The 23,143-nt window shown below is 40.9% G+C and overlaps 1 protein-coding gene across 6 annotated transcripts in view; it reads right to left on the minus strand.

The window, feature by feature from the left end:
• KCTD20 (potassium channel tetramerization domain containing 20) overlaps positions 1 to 23,143 on the minus strand; it is a 43,378-nt gene that overhangs the window by 17,590 nt on the left and 2,645 nt on the right. Inside the window, exons 1-4 of one of the 6 annotated variants that reach the window (XM_048826450.2) lie at positions 18,328 to 18,449; positions 15,379 to 15,480; positions 13,048 to 13,180; positions 10,043 to 10,088 (exon numbers count right to left, since the gene is read on the minus strand). The exons of 1 other annotated variant lie outside the window; for it this stretch is intronic. The gene's annotated coding sequence lies outside the window, so the exon portion shown is untranslated. Of the gene's footprint in view, positions 1 to 10,042; positions 10,179 to 13,047; positions 13,181 to 15,378; positions 15,481 to 18,327; positions 18,450 to 23,143 lie in introns of those variants that run through there. 4 more of the 6 variants (XM_075122046.1, XM_048826451.2, XM_075122047.1 and 1 more) reach the window with 4 other exon arrangements.

A 23,143-nucleotide genomic window follows, 5' to 3' on the forward strand; every position in this document is an offset into this window, starting at 1 on the left:
CTGGACTCTGACCAAATCCCAAAGAATGCTCAAGAATGGCGAGGAAACTGAGGCAGGGAAGGGCATATAGGTGGTTTATCATTTTGTTTAGATCTGTGTATCTCGTGCCATTCAAAGTAAAGAGTAATTACCTTAGAAACCTTTACAAAGCCTGTGAGTTATGTGCTTCAACTATCATGTGTTGCTGAAGAGATAAACTGTAAACTAGAGTGGCCGCAAGGCTGGAGCTCTGGGAAAGTGTGTGCTTAAACTACTGGGGTTTCTTCGCAGGGAGGGAGAAAACAGGTCAGCACTGGTCGTGGGGGTCTCGGGCTGCTGAACCAGGAGGTTCCACTTCTGTGAAGGGGTAACGGACTGTGGCCAGAAAGTGTGTCAAGAGGTCAAAGAGTGCTGGAGCCTAGTCAGATCAAGGGACGTTTAAGAGCACATGGGTCCTGTGTAGCGGGGCCCACATGCAGTAGCCTACTGAGTATCCAGCAAGGGGAGATTTACAGGGCTGATATACTTGGCTTGGGACATTTGCCCATTTCCTGGAAAAGGAAGACTCCATTTTAAAATAACTTAGAAAATTAAAACATTCCTCAATAGGCAAGAGATTGAGAGAAAAATTGTGTTGGTTACAAAACTGGAAGGTGCAGGGTTATCTGTCGTGATTCACTGAGGAATGTTGTAAAACACTACAAAGGCAGTCTGGCAGGGAATAAGGAAGTACAGTTTTTACAACATTTTAAAGTGAAAACGGACACAGCTTCATTTGGTACAGCATCTTTCAGACAGCCTGCAAAACACTCTGCAGAGTTAAATAACAATCAGACTGATGCTTGTTCCACATGATTCTCAGTAAGGTGGAACCCTCTGTGAAGTTGCACTCCATAATGTTTTATGGAAATATGCTTATGAGTGTGAATGTGATGTAACTGGAATATGCTTTATGCAAAAGGTCTCTTGTAACGTATTATTACAAAGCTTATAATCTACTGAGTGTGTTTGTCCTATTTGTATGCATGTACCATTCTTGTATCTGAAGCTAGACATATGAAGTATAACTCTGAGGTCCTATTGTAACTATGCAAAATGTGGGCCATTAACGGTGGTTTAGAATCTTGATGGCTCCCATTGACTAGGACAATTGGTTGTAGATGGTTTATTTACCTGCAAGCCTTCCTGTGGCTGTGTGGGACAGCACATGGGTAATGAAGAATGAGGTCTTACAGTGACATGTGACCATGTCACATGATACTGGAATCCATTTAGAAGGAGGGTTGGGGACCCAGTGAGACAAAAGATTCCCACCTTGTGCCAAAGGTATAAAAGGGGGTGGAACAGAATAAAAGGGGCTGCCAGTCATGAGAATACCCCTAGTTTCCACCTAAGATGTCTGCTGGAACTAACAAGGACTGTGCCAGAGGAAAGGATTGGTCCCAGACTAGGAAGGAGTCTAGTCTGTGAAAGAAGCTTATTGGAACATCTCTGAGGGTGAGATTTTACCTGTAAACAGTTTCTTAATGTATTAGGATTAGACTTGCATGTTCTGCTTTATTTTGCTTGGTGACTTACTTTGTTCTGTCTGTTATTACTTGAAACCATTTAAATCCTACTTTTTATTCTTAATAAAATCACTTTTGTTTATTAATTACTCCAGAGTAAGTGATTAATACCTGGGGGAGCAAACAGTTGTGCATACCTCTCTATCAGTGATATTGAGGGCAAACAATTTATGAGTTTACCCTGTATAAGCTTTATACAGAGTAAAACAGATTTATTTGGGGTTTGGATCCCATTGGAAGCTGGGTGTCTGGGTGCTGGAGACAGGTGACCTGCTGAGCAGTTTTTGGTTAAGGTCTGCAGCTTTGGGGGCGTGGAACAGACCTGGGTCTGTGTTGCAGCAGGCCAGCATGTCTGGCTCAACAAGGCAGGGTTCTGGAGTCCCAAGCTGGCAGGGAAAACGGGCTCAGAGATAATTCCAGCATGTCAGGTGACAGTCCCAAGGGCGTCTCTGTGACCGAACCCGTCACACCCTCCATTTGGATCTTCCCTGTTGTGTACTGAAAGGTGGGGGGATGGCTAGCTGCCTCTACTACAGTATCCTTCCCTGCTCTCTGTGATATTAGGGATTACCCCCCACAGCACACAGTCCCCTCACACAGATATTAGAGGGGTTGACTGGGCCACCTATGACAGAACAAAATAAAAAATAATTGTAAACAGAGAACATGGTAAAGGAAAATAGTTAAAGTCTGTTCACAATAATAAATATCCAGCAACCAAAGTTCATCTGTATTTAGAGCCCGGCAAATGCGAAGATATCAGCTGTATACCCATGGATATTTGCATCCGCGGATGTGGATGTCCGCAAACATGGTCTGCAGATCAGATGCAGTTTTGTATCCCAGCAAGGCTCTATCTATTTTCAAAGTATTTTATTCAATGAAAGATAATAAAAACCCAGTGCAGACCAGCTGTCTCCTGCCACCTCTTATTTTCATAGTGATACTATGTCCTTCTTCCTTATCCCAATACAAATTTGATATTTAGTTGATAGTTTTTAAAGACATTACCAGGTGGTTTAGGTTAGGAGGTTTTATAAAACCTAATATTAATGGAAATTTTTCATACATTAAACTGAATTTTGTTTGGAATAAAACATTTCCTTAGTGTTTGGCAACCCTGCCCCAGCACTGAAGGACTGTGCTTTTTGCATGACAGCAGGAAAAGTAAAACTGACTAAAAACAGTGAAAGTGACTAGTTTAATTCACCATTCAAGATGCTAGAGGCAACAAAGAAACAATCTCACATTTAAAATTCTTCCAACCTTAATAATTTAAAGTGTAACCAAGATGAATAAAACAAAATCTTAGTTTTAAGGTGACAGTGTCCCTTTAAATCCGCAAATAAATTTCCATATGGAACTAGGATGAGAAACATGAGTTAAGCAGGAAATACACACTTAGAATGGGTGTGCCTGACCTAATTCTATACTACATAATAATTTAGAACAGGAATGTATGTGTACTCTAATCGCACGCCTTTCTAAAGGTTTATCCGTGCGGCAATTTCCTAAGACACATCCTGAGAACATGCCAAAATGAAAGGAAACTGCACATTTGGCTACGCCTTTACAATTCCTAGTTTGGAGAGTAAAAGGAAGATTGCACAAGAGATTAAGAAAAATGAGAAAAAAATATAGAAGGAACAGCATGTCGCAAGAATTAGTATTGGGGCCACTTTTGTGAATTTTGTATCTATACCTAGGGAAGAAGCAATAAACACGACGGAATTGGTTTCTGATGTGACACAGAGGGAAGCCCGTACCCCTGGGGCCTCTGCTCAGCAGCCAGGCACAACTGCAGCCCGTGAGAAGGGGTGGGAGCATGCCCCAAAGCACTGGTGAGCACAGGTGGGTGGAGATTTGGTGTACAGTTCTCCCCCTGTGTGTTGGAGAACTATGGCAAGGAACTCTTCCCTGAGGTCTCCATGGGTCAATGTGGCTTCAGCACAAGGCTATGCCTATATATAATACAATTGGGACCAAAGGGAAGAGGGTGATAACATTTAGCATCACTTAAGACTGAGGGGATGTGGCGGATAAATGATTTCTGTAACTCATGGGAGAGAAAGGCAAAAGAACAAGAAGTAATATATCCTCAAGCTACAAAAGAGGCCTGAAAAAGACCTGGATGGGAAGGAGAGAATCATAGAATCATAGAATATCAGGGTTGGAAGGGACCTCAGGAGGTCATCTAGTCCAACCCCCTGCTCAAAGCAGGACCAATCCCCAATTAAATCATCCCAGCCAGGGCTTTGTCAAGCCTGACCTTAAAAACTTCTAAGGAAGGAGATTCTACCAGGAGAGGATAAAATGGAACTCCAAACCCAGGGTCTGACAGCAGGACAAAGTAGACAATTCCAGTGTGTATACAAGAACCTCATGAATGTTGGGGAGTCTCAATGAGGAACAGTGAAGTTTATGAACCACTCCGGAGAGGGCTAAGATTGGGGGAACAAGCCCCACTGGCTGATTGTAAGTGCCCTCCCTCTGATTTCAGTGAGTTACAGAGAGGTGTGGTGGAGCCGGGGGTTACACGTTGCTCCCCGAGTTGACAGTGGCGAATAGGTCATCACCCACATTAGCCTTGCCCCCAGTTGTGCTGATCTGTGCTTCAATAAACTGCTAGCCCGACAACTCCTTTTAGATAGGGATTATTTGGCTGTACTCCAGAAACAGATTTTTCTTGGAGAAAGATTCAGAAGTGTGATGCAAATCAGGAAAGTGGAATTAAAACTGGGGGACCTAAAATTTGCTATTTAAAAGGCCATCTTGGCAACCTGTCAGCAGCCCAATCTATGCTGACGAACTGTTAGTCAAAAAACGAGCACATGACAACCATAATGTTTACTCATGCTCATATCTTCCTTGAGAGGGGGATAGAAATTGTTTGTCAGCTGAGTTCATCAGCTTTGTCTTCTGAGCCTGCAGTTATAGGGAAATAATTCCAGATGGTTGTACAGAATAAAATCATAATATGATTGAAAAAAAAGCTGATTTACACACACACACACTTACAGCTCCATTAGAGGGCAATAGCAGATCAGGGGCCCAGTTCAAAAAGGCGGAACTTCACTGAAACCAATGGAGTTCAACTGATGTAAATTAGATCAGAATCAAACTTCTGGAGTTTTGGCTGGTTAAAATTATTAGGCTCCCCATATCGTATCATATATATCATATCTAGTAGCTAAAATATAGGAAACTGGAGGTATCACCAGACGGCACTGATTCTCAAGCTGTACCTTGGGTGCCCCTGCAGTCATAATAAGCAAAATGGAGCTGGTGCAGAGGGGTTTCAGTGGGCTTGGGAGAAATCGAAACCTGCTATATTGTTTCTGCTCCTTACCTTTTCTGAACTTTGCTCCTTTCTGTGCATGACACATACGAAAACGACATCAGAAAAACAAATCTTCACAGTAAATTGTATCAAACTAATAAAGAGGGAGAAAAGTCTGCTTTTCTATTTGTCACTCAAAAAAGCTAGTCTGAATGAACATGAACCTATCATTCTTTATCCACTCAAGCATAAAAGTGAGTCCATGGCTCCAAGTTCAGTGCCAGTAATATATGGTTTTTAACAGAGGGAGGTTTTTGTCTTGCAGTAATACCATATTATGCAGTGTGTAAATCACACTGATTCTCAGCCTGCAGTCAGTAAGTGGAGCTATTGTTAAACAGAAAAAACTAATTGCCTCTCAAATACATACAGCAAAAAAGTGACTTCTTACAAAGCTGAAGCTACTGTTACTGAAACTTCTGCACAATCTGAGCACACAATAACACTGATGATGTTTGAGCTTTTATATTTTTATTGCCAACGGTTATTCCAAATATTTAATATGTAATTACTTCAAATATTCATTATTGAAAAACAATTCACTTCCTTCAATAATTAAAAAAAAAATGCAGAGCCACTACATAATCTTTTGCCTTCGATATGCCTGCCCTGTAATGCTGCCTTTTTCCATTTTTAGCCTTGTTATGAACATTACACAATCATAAATTGCACAGTACTCTCTCTAGAATGCTTCGTAATTCTGGATAACAAATTCTTACACATGTGAGCTATGTGAAGGAATTTTGTTTTGCTTTGTGACCTACAATGCCTTTGACTGCTGCTTTCAAACTGTAGTCCTTATTTTCAGCTAAGTTCCACGGTCTGAACAGTTTCTCAGATCCACAGGGCCTCCTGTCACTAAACAACTGTAAAATGTTTATAAACGTTTAGGAAATTCTCAGACAAAAAACTTTGTTAATACTACATGCTTTAGCAGTATGATGATTCAAAATTAATCAACCAAAAAAGAAGATGGAAATATTTGGGACATGTGTTAAGAATAAGGCCAGAGCATCTGCAGGTGTGCCACTGGCATCTGGAGGAACACCCAAAAGGGCCAGTCAAAAGAATCCTTCTGTCAAATGCTAGAGAGAGGGGGAAAACTTATGTGACTTAATAGAGAACATGCAATGAGCAGATAGTGATGGCAGAGCTCTGTTTGTGCTGTAAGCAATATCTGACGGCATGAGAAGGATTCAGATTGAGGCATACTGCCAGGCATTGTTGGGGCTGGTGGATTTTTTTCTTTAAATAGAGGATTTTTCACATTTTTGTGGAACGCTGTGATGGTACAGTACTTCACATGAAGTGAATCTCTCCGTCACGTGCAGATCTCTACACACAAGCACAACAGCAGTGACATAGCCCTTGCTTCTTAGTTCCTTCTCTTTTGAACTGAAGACAGAAGTTACCCCAGGTGTCCTGTAGATAGGCATATACTACAAAGTGTAATGTTTAATTCTCTGTGGAATCTTTTATGGTGACTGACAGGATTGCTTTGTTTTAACAAGGACAGTAGGCTAATGAGCATCTTGGGTGTGAACTTCAGGAGATTACATATATATTAATTTAGACCAAGGAACAGTAGATCCAACATATGTACAAACTGCAAATTATTAGCTACAACCCTGATCGTGACAGCCCAAAATTACCTGGAGCACATTTTTATGTACAAAACATTGCACATTCTCCTCTTCTCTCGTAATTCATGCAATCAGATCCAAAGCAAAAAACAAAGATACATCTCAAATATATCTTGATACTACAATGGTTCTTTTTACATAGTTTTTGTGATACATGCTAGATGGCACATTGAAATTTCTCTTTTGCTAAAGTCACAATCACAATCAGGTAATAAAAGGGCACTTTTACAGTATGATGCAGCATGCACACACATTACAAAATGACTTTCCTTTTTTATGAAAGAGCTCTATTAATACACAGTGGATTCATTTTGCCAACAGTGTTAGAATTATAGAAGGAAAGAATGTCCACCAGGATTCATGCAATTCAGTAAATCCCAAAAATTCTGGTAACAGACTTTACATTTTAAAGTCTGATGAAATGCCTGATTGTTTCCCTCTATTCTGCGTATAGTACTTTACTGTTAGCAAAGTTTATTGCATTTCTCATTTATTTGAGTCCTAATAGAAATTCACTGTTTCTACAAATGTAATCTGAAACTATGCTCTGGAATATGGCTTTAGTGGTTTAACATAGCACATCCACACCATGATTTAAGGGCCATGTTTTGCCAGTTTAACCTTTAACACTGAAACATCCTGTTCTCCCACTGATGGTTGGATGATTTACACGCAAAACAATTATTATTATTGGGAGTTATATCAATTCTCTACAGAAACAGAGGAAACAGAATCTTCAGAGTTTTCTTGGCAACACATGATCAGCAGGAGGACTTAACACACAATGAAAATTAACTGGGACTCATCTAATTGTATAGAACTAATTATGCTTTCAGGTGTGCTTGGGAAAAGAGTGAGCAGTGGGAGGGGAGAAGAAGATGGGGAGCTGGTACTCCTGTCATGCCACAAAGCAGGGAGGGCTGAAAGCAGTGGGAGGAAGGGAGGGTGCATGGAAGTTTAGGACTAGAGGGAATATAGGAAGGTCTGTACAGTGGAAGGAAGAGGGAGGGAGGGAGCCAGGAATAGGAGTTCCTGGGAACTGGTAGTGGGTGGGAGGGAGGGCGGGCCTGGGCGAGTGGGAGACTGGGAATGTGGAAAAGTGGGTGGAGGGCCCAGCATTGGTGCTGTAGGTTGGGGAGGAGATCCAGGTTACCTGGGAGTGGGGGATATTGGGAGGGAAAAGGTTGGAGAGTGTAGGGAGGGTCCGATGGTATGGGAAGGGAAGGTTCCAGGAAGGCAGAGATTTGGGGCACACCACTGAGACTGCTTTTGCCAAAGTCTCCAGTGATCTCTCCCTAGCGAAAGTTCAGAACCTACTCCATCCTCTTCCTCCTCGACGCCACTGACTGTGCGTTCTTGAAATCTTGTCTTCCCTTGTCCTCTCCTGGTTCTCCTCTTACCTCTCTAATCATTCCTTCAGCATGTCCCTAGGAGGATCCTTCTCGACACCCCACTCCAACTTTCTCTGGGGGTTCCACAGGGCTGTGTCCTCGGCCCCCTTATCCCTGGGCAATCTCATCCACAAACCGATGCAACTACCTCCCTGTGTGGATGACTCACAGCTGTACCACGTCACTCCAGAATTATTTCCTACCGACCGGGCTAAAATCTCAGCCTGTCTCTCTGCCATTTCCTCGTCGATATTTCCCCCAAGCCTTCTACCCTACCTCCTTTTTCCATCATTGTGGACAGCACCACAATCCTGCCTGTTTCTCAGGCCCATCAGCTGAGCATCGGCCTGAACATTGACCTCTCTCTAGGTCCTCACATCCAGGCTATGATTACATCTTGCATTTTCTTTCTGTATAACATGGCTAAAGCACAGCCTTTCCTAGCCATCCACGCAGCTAAACGCTCCTGTCTCAATTACTGCAACCTTGTTTTCTCTGGCCTTGGCAAATGCAATGCCCTGCTCGCTATCTATTCAGAATGCTGCTGAAACGGTAAACAACCACAAAGCTACTTCATTATCCTCAAACATGACCTATGAGGAAAGGATGAAAGAAATTGGCATGTTTAGTCTTGAGAAAAGAAGACTGAAGGTGGGGGATGATCACAGTCTTCAAATATGTTAAGGGCGATTAGAAAGAGGTCGCTGACCAATTGTTCTCCGTGTTCACTGAAGGCGGGACAAGGAGTAGTGGCTTAATCTGCAGCAAGGGAGATTTAGCTTAGATAGTAGGAAAAACTTTCTAACTATAAACATAGTTAAGCTCTGGAACAGGGTTCCACCGGAGGTTGTGGAATCCTCATCACTGGAGGTTTTTAAGAACAGGTTGGACAAACACTGACCAGGGCTGCTCTAGGTTTACTTGGTCCTGCCTCAGTGTTGGGGATGGACTAGATGACCTCTCAAGGCCCCTTCCAACCCTGCATTTCTATGATTACTGTGAACTTTTCCAAAACAAGCAGACCACAGGATATTGCCAAACTAGAACAGACTACGATCCATCTAGACATCTGACAGTGATCTATACCGAATGCCTCAAAAAAAGCCAAAATGCCTCAGTAACACTCCTGGCCAATATCCCGCCACACACATTTACGTCTGCCCAAGAACTGACAATGCTACCAATGATGCGTGGACGGGTGCAGGGGTACCACCATATGAAGGCTGTTTCCATTGTTTCCATTATTTGGGGATTAATCCTTTGAGAAATGTTTGCTCTTAAGCCTAACCCTTGTAAAGGGCATTAATATACCACATGAATGGGAGTTTCATAAATGCTTGTAACAATCACTACGTGAAAGAATTATCTTTGAAATAAATTCGCACTTAAAGTTAGCCTCATTACTTCAGAAAGTGATACCTCTTTCCCAGCCAGACGGAAAAGGAAACCTGGGTTATTACTAGATTAGGGGAAAGGGCCAATGAAAATGAAGCTGCTCCAAATATAAGAGTTTTGTCCACATTTTGACTCAAGAAAACAAATTTTGCTTTCACATATACAGTCATGGGTGTAAGAGGTCAGAATTACAACCAGGGACTTTAATTAACAATCCTACACCTTTATATTACTGGATAAACCTAAAAACCCTCACATAAAAGCTTTTTACTAAAGGATCACAAGGGGATCAATAACACGATGTTTTATCCTGTGTTCTGTGAACAGACCTATTTACAAGCCCTACAGAAACTCACGTTACACTTCAGCATAGCATAAAGCAAGATTTTTAAAAATCCCTTTATATTTTAAAATGGCATTTTCTCTTTTGCATTCTCTTCCTTAGTAACCATCGGCACTTTGTTTCAGTTCATAAGAATATCTTAGTCTACAGATTGAGATTTTACATTAACATTTCGGGGAACCCCCTTCTTTATACGATCTCTATGGGAAAACTCCAGAAGAGCAACAGTCTATATTTGAAAAGTCGTGTATTCTAGACTCTGCCTAACTGCAGCATTTGAAACCCCAGAAAGAAACACGCATGATTCTATTTCTAACCTTGGAGTAAAGCTCTCACACAAACACTCATTATGACAGACAAATGAAATACACCCAATTACTTACTGTCAGTTCATATGTTCCTGATAGCTCTCTGAAATCTGAAATCCACCTTTAATACAAGGAAAAAGCTAAGTCATAAAGAAGCTCCAGAGTTTAAACTGTTTATGCTGCAGCGACAAATGCTCCTCCCCGAAAACCCAGATGTCTGATTCATGTTAATATTTCAAATTAAAAGACCTTGCCATGCCCAGCATATATAGGAGAGAGAGACACACACCCCCCAGAGGGAGAGGAAGAGAATGTTTGCATACGCAAGAATATGTACATTTAGTTTAAATATGGACAGATGGCTACGAAATAACATTCTTTCAAGCCTGATGCTTTAAAACATTCTTTTGGACACCTGTTTTGTGTTGGTTTTCCACTAGTAGCCTAGTAGGAAAACTGCAGCTCCTGATCCCGTATGGTTAGGTTTTCAATGTCACTTTACAGCATACCCTAGCCCACTCTCCCACTACAAATGCTAAATCCAGATATTAAGGAATTAAGGGTCAAATTTTGAAGAGGGCAGAAGCATGCAGTCACGCACATAAATACACATGCAATGATGTATCCTGGGCCTTTTCATTGACTCCACTGGATTTGGATCATGGTTCCAATATGCATGCACAATTACTGTGGATAAATCAGACAACTGCGTATGCAAATGACAATTTAGACACCGAGCAAGAGAGCTACAAATACCTGATTCACACACACACCAGCAGTACGTGGACACACAATTGCACAGGCGTTACTGCATGTGGTTCTGAACTTCTACCCTTTAGAAAATCAGGCCCCAATTCAAAAACTTCTGTTGTTCCTAGATACTTTAATGTAAGACTTTACTGGATTTCTCAGAAAGAATCAGATGCAAATATCATTGACAAGAACTACAGAACTGGTCTTTTACTGCTAAAATTAATGGTAAAATATTTGCATTTCAAGACAATATTATAAGATGTGAAGAAGTTACAATTTTTGTTCTGACTCATATCAGTGGTAAAGCACATGGCTATTCCGGCAGGTAAATTTTAAATCTGAATGCACTGTTAAACACACACTAGATACATGATTCACTTTAATTTAAAAAACCAAAGCTTATCTAAAAAAATCAAAATGTCGGACATATAAAATCTAGGTGCTTGTCATTAATTTACTAACCCCATTTTTGTAACGTGCTTTGAATTGCATTGTGAATATTAAGTAGTATTTTTGTTTTGGGAACAAATTGTGCAGTGCCTATAAAGGACTAATCAACCGGGGGAAATTTTTAAAATGTGAAAGGTGCAAGTCAAGGAGCATACTTTTATTTTAGGCAATTCAAGTTTTATTATGTCTATAATCACAGTCACCCTGAAGAAGCAAGGACTATAATTATGAATATTTGATATCAGGTCATTGCTATTACAGTACTATTAATGTACAGCTGCTTTCAAAGTTTTGACATGTATGTATTTAGTGCAAACTGTAACATTCACACATATTTGCACAGTACAACTAAAACAGGACCCTTCCTCTCACATCACAGATAACAAGAAGTGACTTCATTGAAGTCAGTGAGTTACACCTGTGTGAAACAGCGTAAATAAAGGCAGATCAGGACCAATGTATTAATAATTTGCAACATGTTAAAATATTTTAATATCCAAATGATTTTTATGTATCTGTTATATGAGAAAAATCTCTAAAGACAACCTTTAAAAAATCCTTAATTTCTTCTCATCACTTATTGAGATTTTTGTTTTTTTATGAAGTGTCTTTCGATGGTTCCCCCTCAGATTCAGCATACAATAGTTACTCTCCTAGACTCTTATTTTAAAAAGATTTTAAAAAGCCACCATCTCTCCTTGGAAGGAATCCCAATAAGTAACTGCTAACTCATTCCTGTCTCAGCTGCTGCTCTCTAACTGCCACTGATTTTTAACCAACTCCGTGAGAAAAAACAAAAATAAAAAGGCAGATTCTAGAAAATGATATCAAAGATAGTGCGGCTATTAATTGCAGAAACCCCTTGTGACACTGGAGCATAGTTAGATTTCTTGAAAGCAAGCCAGGGAAATACCATATTGCTTAACTGAAATGCCTCTGAAATCAAAGGCTTTGTAACTTGAAAAACAAGGGCTTCTGAATGAGTAGAGGAAAAGTTCTGAGTGTAAAAGGATAAAGCAGTCACTAGAGTGGGCACTCTAGGAATAACCAGCTGAATCAAGTGAATGCCAAAGTGACACCATTATAAAAAGCAAAAAAAGACTGTAAAGTCTATTTTTAAAAGTATGGGTAGTGTTGACAAACTGTGTAAGTGATATTTTGTTTACTCCGGTACGAGATGACCACAACAGTTTTATTTAGCACAATTTCAGCTGTCACGGGGAAACATCACACGTTTTGTGGATTTATTTTTCTGGGGCCACAGCCTCAGCTGGGGTAAATCTGCAGAGCTCCAAACAACGGTGTTAAGCCAATTTGCAATAGCCGAGGATTTGGCTCTTTGTTTTTAATAGCTGGAAGTGTTTTGCTCCCTGTTTCATAATAGCTAAGCTTTACGACAGTGCACTGGCAACAGACCTCTTGCTTTGTTTACATGACTGAACAAACATTTGACGTAGCACACTTATAAATAATATATGCTTTCTAGGAATATTTCCATAACATCCTTATTTATAGGACTAATAAATATCCTCTCACATAAAAATATTTAGTTAGTATAACTGTTTTTAGCAAAATCTCTTGGGAAATCTGTTGTTGGAAATCCACAAAGACAAAATTGTGCAAAACCAAAACCAAGCAATCCAAGACGATACCTACTCCAACACACATAAATAGGTGCCTATATAAAGTGACAACTAAGTGGTGCCCACAGTGGTTTCTCAATACTGTTGCTCTTGAAACTAAAAGTTGCTGAACTCTAGTGTACTCCAGAACACAACACAATCCATTTAAGCTCATTTTAAATTTAGCTGTTTTAACAACGTTCATTTTATGCCAATTTTTGGGTCCAAATTAAGGCCTGTTTTGAGAGTCCTTACCTCTCAGGGGAAGGATGAAAGGAAAATCTGATCTTTAAAACTTCTTGCCTTATAAGGAAAGCTGCACCATTCTGCTCAGCTGTCTGATGGGTTCACATGTTGAGAAGCACGTCTTGTGTATAAGCCGGGACACCTATGTAAAAGATTTAATTTAAAATAGGTTTTACTGAGGAGCCTGGATAGCTCAGGAGATTCGTAATGTATAGAATCTCTCTTTCCTCCTCAATTCCAGATTTTAATCCAGGACAGGCTAGTCATGCCAAAAATTGTTGCCATCTAATGGCTGTTTTGTGGCTTGTGTGAAATCAGTTTGATGTTCTCAGGCCAGCTGCTAATGGGACAAACGTCCACATTTGTCACCACCACTAACTGGCCTTCTTGTTGGCAGCCTCAACAGAGAGACGGAGGCCTAAATGGGCAAGAAGCCTAAACACCCTCTCACTGCTAGCGGTGGATGGCCCCTCCCGTGCAGAGCTGAGGTGCATTGGTAGAGAAGCATGATGAAGTTGGCATGGCGACTGTCAAAGCTCCACTTGTTCTGTGGAGAAATGGAGGATTTGAATCCAACAGCTGTCAATCTGGTGTTCTGCATCAGCACTAAATTCACAAGAAATTATTACTATTGTTTTTTTAAAGTTATTTCTCACCCTACTAGAGGGGCAGTCATCCTAATGGCAAGTAACATCAAATGGCATGGAAACTCATTGTAAGACCAGGGAATAATATAAATCCTGCATTAATAATGGTTTAATTCGACATTGGTGAGGCTTCATCTGGAGTACTGTGTCCAGTTTTGGGCCCCACACTACAAGAAGGATGTGGATAAATTGGAGAGTCCAGCGAAGGGCAACAAAAATGATTAGGGGTCTGGAACACATGAGTTATGAGGAGAGGCTGAGGGAACTGGGATTGTTTAGTCTGCAGAAGAGAAGAATGAGGGGGGATTTGATAGCTGCTTTCAACTACCTGAAAGGGGGTTCCAAAGAGGATGGCTCTAGACTGTTCTCAATGGTAGCAGGTGACAGAACGAGGAGTAATGGTCTCAAGTTGCAGTGGGGGAGGTTTAGATTGGATATTAGGAAAAACTTTTTCACTAAGAGGGTGGTGAAACACTGGAATGCGTTACCTAGGGAGGTGGTAGAATCTCCTTCCTTAGAGGTTTTTAAGGTCAGGCTTGACAAAGCCCTGGCTGGGATGATTTAACTGGGAATTGGTCCTGCTTTGAGCAGGGGATTGGACTAGATGACCTTCTGAGGTCCCTTCCAACCCTGATATTCTATGATTCTATTCTATGATTCTAACCTCAGTAGAATAAAAAAAACCCAACCCAACCTTTTAATATTAATACAGTACTTCCTGGAGCTATTTGAAACACAGGTTAAACCGGTTCTGGGATAAAATGGTGTAAAAGACTATACAAATGCTAAGCCACATTAAAATCAGTTTTAGAAATCATGGTCAAGATTGGGTAGCGACAGTCTCAAACACGGCTTTTAAAAATGGTTTTTAATATGTCTGATCTCTCCAAGCAACATTTCATAATAGCTGCAAGAGACAGTTTGGGATAGCGTTTAAATGTGTTCCCCACCTGTCCAATATAGTGCCTGGTAGCATACATAAATACATATATGGTCAATACTTTGCTCGACTAGTAAAGCATGAGAATGAATGGCCTTGAATCACACTGACGATACATGAAGATTTTAAGCACTTCTGTACTACCTGTTTACACCACAGATATGTAGTATTAGGGGGAAAAAAATCTAAAACCTGTCGAGCTCAAATCCACCGAAACATTGCATTAATGAACAGACCATACGAATGGATCCATTAGAAATTTGGTGGATTAGTGAAACTGACCTTAATGTAAGGAACCTGTTCCACTTGACTGTCAGAGAAATTTTGAACAGTTCATCTACTACAAAACTAAAACTTTCAGCAAATGTATACTGAACCATCTGTGATCTGAAGATCACGGAATTAGCTAATGATTCTCAACACTGGTCACTAGGTCAGTCTGAAGGGAAGGGGAAGAGTGCAGTGACTAAAAAAAAATGCAATGAATAGCAATTAGAAAACACCCTTCAGGGGAAAAATACTGTACACATATACTGATAACATTGAAACTACAGCTGAACTGAGTCATTAATATTCTATACCTACAACAGCATATTTGACGAACATAGAGTATAATTTAAATCATGATCAGTTTATCCAGTTTCCACGGGATTACAAGATCTAGGAAAACACTGAATTAAATCAATGACACATGCTCTTTCAAAAGTAAAGTGTGGCTCAAAACAAATGTAACAAAATATGACATGTTTTTACCTTGTCTGTCTAAAATGCCTTTGATACGGTGAGCATCTGTCTCCTGGGTCTGTATTGCAATCACAGTCACTCGCCTGATGAAGCATCCCAAGGAGCATTAGACTACAGAAAGTTTTCAAATGTGTGCCAAACTGTTAATATCAGTAGATTAGGGGAACTCATTCATAGTTATTAACTACTACTGTAGATAAGACTAGACTGTAGTAACCTTTCCTGCGACAGGGTGTTATATAACAACATGCTTTTAATCCACTCTCAGGCAGAACAGTATGGAAGAACAAATCCTCCTGCTTTTATAAAGGTTTAAGGCTCTTCATTTTCTGTTTTCCTTCCCCATTTACTCTACATAAACTGAGCTGTTCCCGTAGATGGAATTACTTATGCATAACCTGGGAGACGGTTGTAAAATTTGCCCAGATAAACTGTATCTTCCTCTTCTACTAGTAACTTCTACAAAAAAACTGCAGCCATTATATTCACAGCTCAGACAAGGTTTCTCTCCTTCCTGTCACTATCCGCTGCCCTTTTGTTTGATCTCTTACTCCAGTTACACAATGGTATCTAAATATACTGCACAAGAATAACAGTCACATTAAAACATGTTGTATACGGAATAAACATTTTCTTACAAATACCACTTTTAAAAATAGATTCATAGAATCACAGGGTAAGAAGGGACCACAAGAGTCATCTAGTCTAACCCTTTGCCAAGACGTAGGAGTTGTTATGTCTAAACTATCCAAGATGGATGACTATAGTCAATGATCGGTTTCAGAGTAGCAGCCGTGTTAGCCTGTATTCGCAAAAAGAACAGGAGGACTTGTGGCACCTTAGAGACTAACAAATTTATTTGAGCATAAGCTTTCGTGAGCATCCGATGAAGTGAGCTGTAGCTCACGAAAGCTTATGCTCAAATAAATTTGTTAGTCTCTAAGATGCCAAAAGTCCTCCTGTTCTTTTTATAGTCAATGATTATTACTATAAAAATATTTGCAATAGTTAAAGGGAGCCTTTCACCAACACAAGAAAGACCAAGTTTTTCACATATGGACAGCGTTGATAGGCCATTTTGAAATTCACCCTGGTCTCACAGCTCTTCTGTAGCTGAAGTTTAGGAAATGTGATGGCAATTGATGATGGCAGCTGATGGACTGGACCAGTGGGCCAGGAGTTGAGAGATCTGGATTCTCCTTCTAACGCCACTGTTTGATTTGCTGTGTGTGCTGGGACAAATCATTTAACTCTTATGCCTTAGTTATCTTGTTTGTCAAATGGGGCTAATATTGCTTACCTATTTTTCTAAAGGGCTTTGAGTTCTATGAATGAGAAATGCAAAGCATCCTCAAATCAAAACATCCATCCAATCTGTCAGTCACATAATGTTGCCAGATCACTGCATACAAGAAAGATGACAAGACTGCAGGGAGAATGTACTGCACATATACCATTTCCCATGACAATGGCCACAAGAACAGATTTCCACTGTACCATTTCATGCTTTTTCCTAATCTATCATGGGAATTAGGCATAACTCTGCTACTTTTACACACACTGATCAGTACTTGACTCTGCAAGTAGCCCCACTGATTTCAGTGAGGCTATTCATGGAGTAAGATACTACACCCAACATTAAAATGGCAGAATCTGGCTCTGAAATTGTGGTCTCTCATTTTCTGAAAGATAATTAGAAACTGCATTATTGTTCCATTAAACTATTAATGGCAAATTCATATATGATGAAGAATAAATCTGACTCCATACCATGATTTAGCTACAGAGCAGTTACAATCCAGATGCAAGGTACATAATTGCTCTCCCACTTCTCCCTGTCCTGAAACAGTGCTTCTCTCCCCAGTCTTTATTTGTCTCTGTGACGATTTGGGGAATCTATGTATGATTTAGGAATTGTAGTTAATTTGATGTAATTGCTGTGTCATTGAATGCCTTAATGTCTAATGACTCAGCCATGTGTTGATGAGGTCCCTGACACATTATTACGTACCCTGTCTGGAAGGAGCTACTGAACAAACAAAAGAAATCGTAGGGAGCACGCTTGAGCTGGAAAACCATTTTGATCAGCTTTATCTGCAGGGTCAGAGAAATGGAGAGTGGAAAAATCCCCAAACAGGAGAACAAAGAGACAGAGGTGACAGAACATTGTTTTAAATAGACTATAAGGAAACTTGGGGCAAGAGAGGAACAAAGGGGCATGCTTTCATAGCAGAACACTCAAGAGCGGTGAGAAAACTCAACCTGAGAAACTGGGGTGTTTTATCATTTCATCTAGATAGCTATATTGCTTGTGCCATCTAAACTAAAGAATGATTAGTTTTGGAACCTTTTGCAAAGTTTCTGTGTTGTGTGTTTCAACTTTTCCTCAAGTGGTACGTTGTAACCCAGAATGTCCACAAGGTTGGAAGCTCAGGAAAGGATGTGTTTAAGCAATGCAGGTGTCTGGGGGTGGTGGTTTTGGGGGTCGGGGCAGCTGGTCCATGAGGTCCCAGTTCTGTGAAGGGGTAACAGTGTGTGCCCAGGGAGCATGCCAGAGAAGCTGGAGACAATACTGGAGCCTACCCAGCCCAAGGAAAGCTCATGGGCACATGGGTCTTGTATGGTGGGACCCAGAATTCAGCAGGGGGCGCTCAACTAGATCTGTGCCAGTGTGTCTGACTTTGTACCTTGTACAATTCAACCTTTTACTCTTGCAACAAACAGCCAACTAACCTTTACAACGCACCCTCTGTTAGAGTAGGATATGTCCATATCAAATTATTAAGTCTGGGTTGTATTAAGTGTGGAAATGTTACTTAGACCTATGACTGCAGATTCATCCAAAAACATTTAGCCTTCATCTCCCTCCCCTAAAGAAGAGAACTGTGGGACACTTTCCAGAAAAACACAACAATAATGTTAAAAGCAAGATGTATAAATAAAACAAATTTCACTAACCTAATTGCTGTGTCTGTCACACCTTTATTTCTTTTCCATGACTTTGCTCCTTCTCTTCTAATGTTTCACTGTATCTTTGCTTTCATGAAAAATTAACACACAAATAGGCTTGGAAGGATTAGATTTATCGTAAATGTCGATAAACATCGATTTCACTGTACCCACAAACCAGTGAAAAATATTTTCAGCGATAATAATCTAAATTTACTGATAAGCAAAGTAAAAAGAACAAAACCTGTTGCTTGAGAACATATTAGATTTTGATGCAAGGACAAAATTCTGACATGTGTTGTTAACACTTTGTGTTTTAACAGTTAGAAAAGCTTTAAAATGTCAAAATGATAAAAAATAAAATAAAAATGGAATTCTGCCAAGCCTACTTATAAATAATAATTAATCTCCTGTTGTATACTCGTCTCTTTTTTTTAATCTTGCCCCTTCCTCTACCCATCTTTCCCTTTTTACCTCTCCTTTGCCCCTTCTCTTTCAAACCAACACAAAAGGTAGCTCACTTTGCCCCAGGTTACAGATCTCGGTTTTGCCCCAAGTCATTCCCAAATAATAGAAGATTAGGGTTGGACTTAGGAGAGACCTCAGGAGGTCATTTAGTCCAACCCCCTGCTCAAAACAGGACCAACCCCAACTAAATCATCCCAGCCACAAACCGTCCTAAAACAAAACACAGCCTTGATAAAACAACAGAGAAAGGCGTGAAGGTACAATTGGACATTATATGTCAAAATGGCATAATATTAATTCATTTTGAGCTTTTACTTGTAACTTAGGATAGTCCATTTAAACTGAAGTATGTCATTCCACTCGGGCAAAAAGGAGCTCAGAGACCATAGTAATGGGCACATTATAAATTTAATCAGATTAGACAGATGACAGCCTACTTCACAAGCATATTCTGACAAGTTTTATTTGGAAGAGAGCAACAAAATGGGAACAGATTTCCAAATGAAATGAATTATTGGTAGCAGAGGAATACCAAGATCCAAGTTAGCCTGTTCTGGAGTTGGTTTTATCTGCCACCTTGTGTTCATTATAGGAACAGTTAAGCTTTATTCATTAGGTTTTGCTTTGCAATAAACTGTTTTGCAATTGTGAAATAAAGCATTAAGCAGAAAGAGGAAGTTCCAGAACATGTCCAATGTGTAAGTTATTTACTTAAAAAAAAAATCACAGAAGTCTCTTTTGAGAAAGTTCTGTTAAAATGGGATGTTATAATGCTACGTCCCGCCAAGGTAGGAGAAGAATGACGTTGGCACTCCCAGCTAGAGTAAAAAGCTGCTGTTGGATCATTTATTCCAAACCCTTATGTGCCACTTTAAAAAAGTATTCATAGAGACCTAACAGGGATTCCACTGAAATATGTCTACACTTGTTTCTATTACTTCCACATATTCCCTTGGCAGGTTATTCCACTGTCAAATTAATCTGGATAGTATAAAATGTTAGTTGGATTTACCTTGGACAAATTTAGCTCTCTTAATCCCCACAGCCAAGAACTAAACAACACTCTGGTACCTTAAGATGTACACCGATAAGTGATATTCACATGGGGTAAACCCAGACACTTTATACTAGAGATTAATTTGGTCCCATTCAATCCACTTATTCCCTCTGTGCCTAATTCTGTGCTGATTTACACCCCCTGTAAAACCAACTTAGAGAGGACACATCTGTCCAAGTCATTTGACTGACACGACAGCTATGTCTACACTACAGAGCTTATGCTGCTAGTGAGATGCTCTAAGCTGATGGCAGAGAACTCTCTCTCTCTCGTCTACTTAATTCCTCCAATCCCTGCGAGCGGCGGTAGCTATGTAGGAGGGATAGGTATAGCTATGCCAATGTAAGTTCCCAGTGTCCTTGCTAATGTGTGAAAACTACGAACAGCCTTGTCTTCACTAAGATTTTACCCTGTGTTAGCTTACACAAAAAAAGAAAACACCTTCCCGGGCCTGGTCTACACTTGACATTTTAATTGGTATATCAGTAACAGTCAAGGGTGTTAAAAACAAAAACAAAAAAACCCACCTCCTAGTGACATAGCTATGCTGATAAAACCCCCAGTGTAGACGCAGCTATATGGAGAGAAGGCGGCTTCTGTTGGCATAACGGACGTTGTTTGAAGTGGTGGTGTTCCTATCTCAGCAGAACGCCGCCTCCTATCGGTGCACATTGTGTACACACAATGTATTGTGTATATACTAGGAGGCTCAGCCAGCATAGCCAGGCCACTGTAGCCATGTCAGCACAGGCTATGTAGTGTAGACACAGCCTAGGGTGGTTGCACGTCCAGGTACAAAAACATGTTAACAATTATTAATAGTGGTCTTACAAATGCTTAACTACTATCTCAGAGACTGCCTTTCAGAGAGATTGTTGTCTAGTTGTATCAAGTTTTAGTCAGGCCTTTTGTTAAAACCCTCCAAACAATTTGATTTTCTTCAAGAAATATGGACAAGTCCCAAGACCCTCCATCGCAGGAGGGAATAACTTATACCAAGTCCATGTCACCTCCTACCAGCAATGGGTATGAGACCAAACAATTCATAGTCTCTTACCATTGCTAAGCTAGCCTCATCTTCAGCACGAGATATTATTCCAATTGCCTGACTTACTCAACAGTGCAACACACTGAGGAAAGATGGTCTCATGGTTAAGGCACTGAAATGGGACACGAGATCTAGATCTTGTTCCTGGCTCTGCCACAGACCATTTGTGCATGCTTGAGCAAGTTACTTAATCTCTCTTTCTCCTACCCTTTAAGGTCAGAAGGGACCAGCATGATCATCTAGTCTGACCTCCTGCACACTGCAGGCCACAGAGCCTCACCCACCTGTGTTGTCTATTTAGACTCTAAGATCTTCAGGATGGGGATGCTATCATAGAATATCAGGGTTGGAAGGGACCTAAGGAGGTCATCTAGTCCAACCCCCTATATGTTACGGCACTGGCTGAGTTCCCTCATTGTGGTCAGATACCAGGCTTGCTGTATTGCATCCAATCTTTGGATCCCACATATTTCCAGGCCTACTGGGTCTGATCAGCATCTAGACACTGCAGCTAAATCTGGCCCCTATAATCCCAGGGTGCTGAACCCTTGTGTAGCATCCCTTTCAGGATGTGGGGCCCCACAGGCCTAGACTCCGAGGCCAGTGTAGACCCCCTCCCCAAGGTCTGTCCAGTAGCTTAAACACACCCTGCCCACAGCTCCACTCGTGTGTATTCTGGTTTACAGTTTAACTCTTTGGGGACTATGACAGTTAAAGCAAGGAACACACAGGCTTTTTAAAGGAATTTCGTAATTGGACATACTTTACTCAGTCAAGCACAAGAATTACAGATCTGGTAGGGGGGTGGGGGGGACCAACAACAAACATCTGAATGCAAGACCCTCCCTCCATTTCCTCATCCATCTGAGAGCCCTTTGGGTTTTGGTCAGCTTTCTTCAGAGAGTCAGGACTGTCCAGTACCCCACTCCTCTTGCTCAGTCTTCTCCTCTTGGCGAGTCTCCCAGTTTGCGAAAGAGTGAGTGCCTTTTTAAAAGCAGTTTTTAACACCATGTCTCCTTCAGCCTTTTCCATTCTGTCCACCCCCCACGCTGTTGGCACAGATAGCCATTACAGCGGATAAGAATCATGAGTAGGGCCCAATAAATTCACAGTCCATTTCGGTCAATTTCACAGTCATAGGAATTTTTAAATTTAAATTTCATAATTTCAGCTATTTAAATCTGAAATTTCACAGTGTTGTAATCTGAGGGGTCCTGACCTAAAAAGGAGTTGTGGGGTGGGGGGGGTCACAAGGTTATTGTAGGGGGTGCTGTGGTACTACCCTTACTTCTATGCCGGGCAGCTGGAGCATGGCGGCTGCTGGCCAGGAGCCCAGTCTGAAGGCAGAGCGACCGCCAGCAGCAGCGCAGAAGTAAGGATGGCAGGATACAGTATCGCCACCCTTACTTCTGCGCGGCTGCCTGCAGAGCTGGGCCCTCAGTAAGCAGCTGCCACTCTCCGGCCACCCAGCTGTGAAGGCAGCGCAGAAGTAAGGGTGGCAATACCGCGACCCCCCTAAAATAACCTTGCGACCTGCCTGCAACTCCCAGTTTGCGAAACACTGGTTTCCCCAGTGAAATCTGTATAGTATAGGTAAAAGCACACAAAAGACCAGATTTCACGATCTGTGATGCGTTCTTCATGGCTGTGAATTTGGTCGGGCCCTAGTCATGAGTCTTTGACAGTAACCTCCATTGCTAGAGGAAAGCTATTCAATTTCTGGGTGGTTCTTGATGTCCCTGTTATTCACCCTCAAACACCTAGATATTGGTGCCTCCCCCCAGCACAAGAGGGATGATGCAACCTAGCATTAGCAGTATATAGTGCAGCATGCGATCAAGGGGACTCCAAATGGAGACTGACATTCACAAAAATCAGACTGGGTATACTAACATAACCCCGCAAACTATCATACTCTTATTACGTGTATGTGCAGCACCTCGCACAATGGGACCCTAACCTTGGTTGAGGCCTCTAGTCATCAGTGTAACGCAAATAATAAAATACTGCCACCTACTTAGACTCTGACACTACAGTTACATTATGATGTTTACAGTTTGTGCAACAGTGGTGCTGAGGCTTAGTTAATTTTCACAGAGCACTGTAAGATCCTGGCATGAAATTTACTGTGAAATGCAAAGTAGTATTTAAACTTTTATTTGTTAATTTTTTTCTGTACAAGGGTCTTCAGGCTCACGGAGTGGAATTTTTAACTGTGTTCAACTCCCACTTTAAATTGGTATTGGGCATCT

This window comes from Caretta caretta, chromosome 21 (assembly GCF_965140235.1).
Source record: "Caretta caretta isolate rCarCar2 chromosome 21, rCarCar1.hap1, whole genome shotgun sequence".
NCBI lineage: Eukaryota > Metazoa > Chordata > Testudines > Cheloniidae > Caretta > Caretta caretta.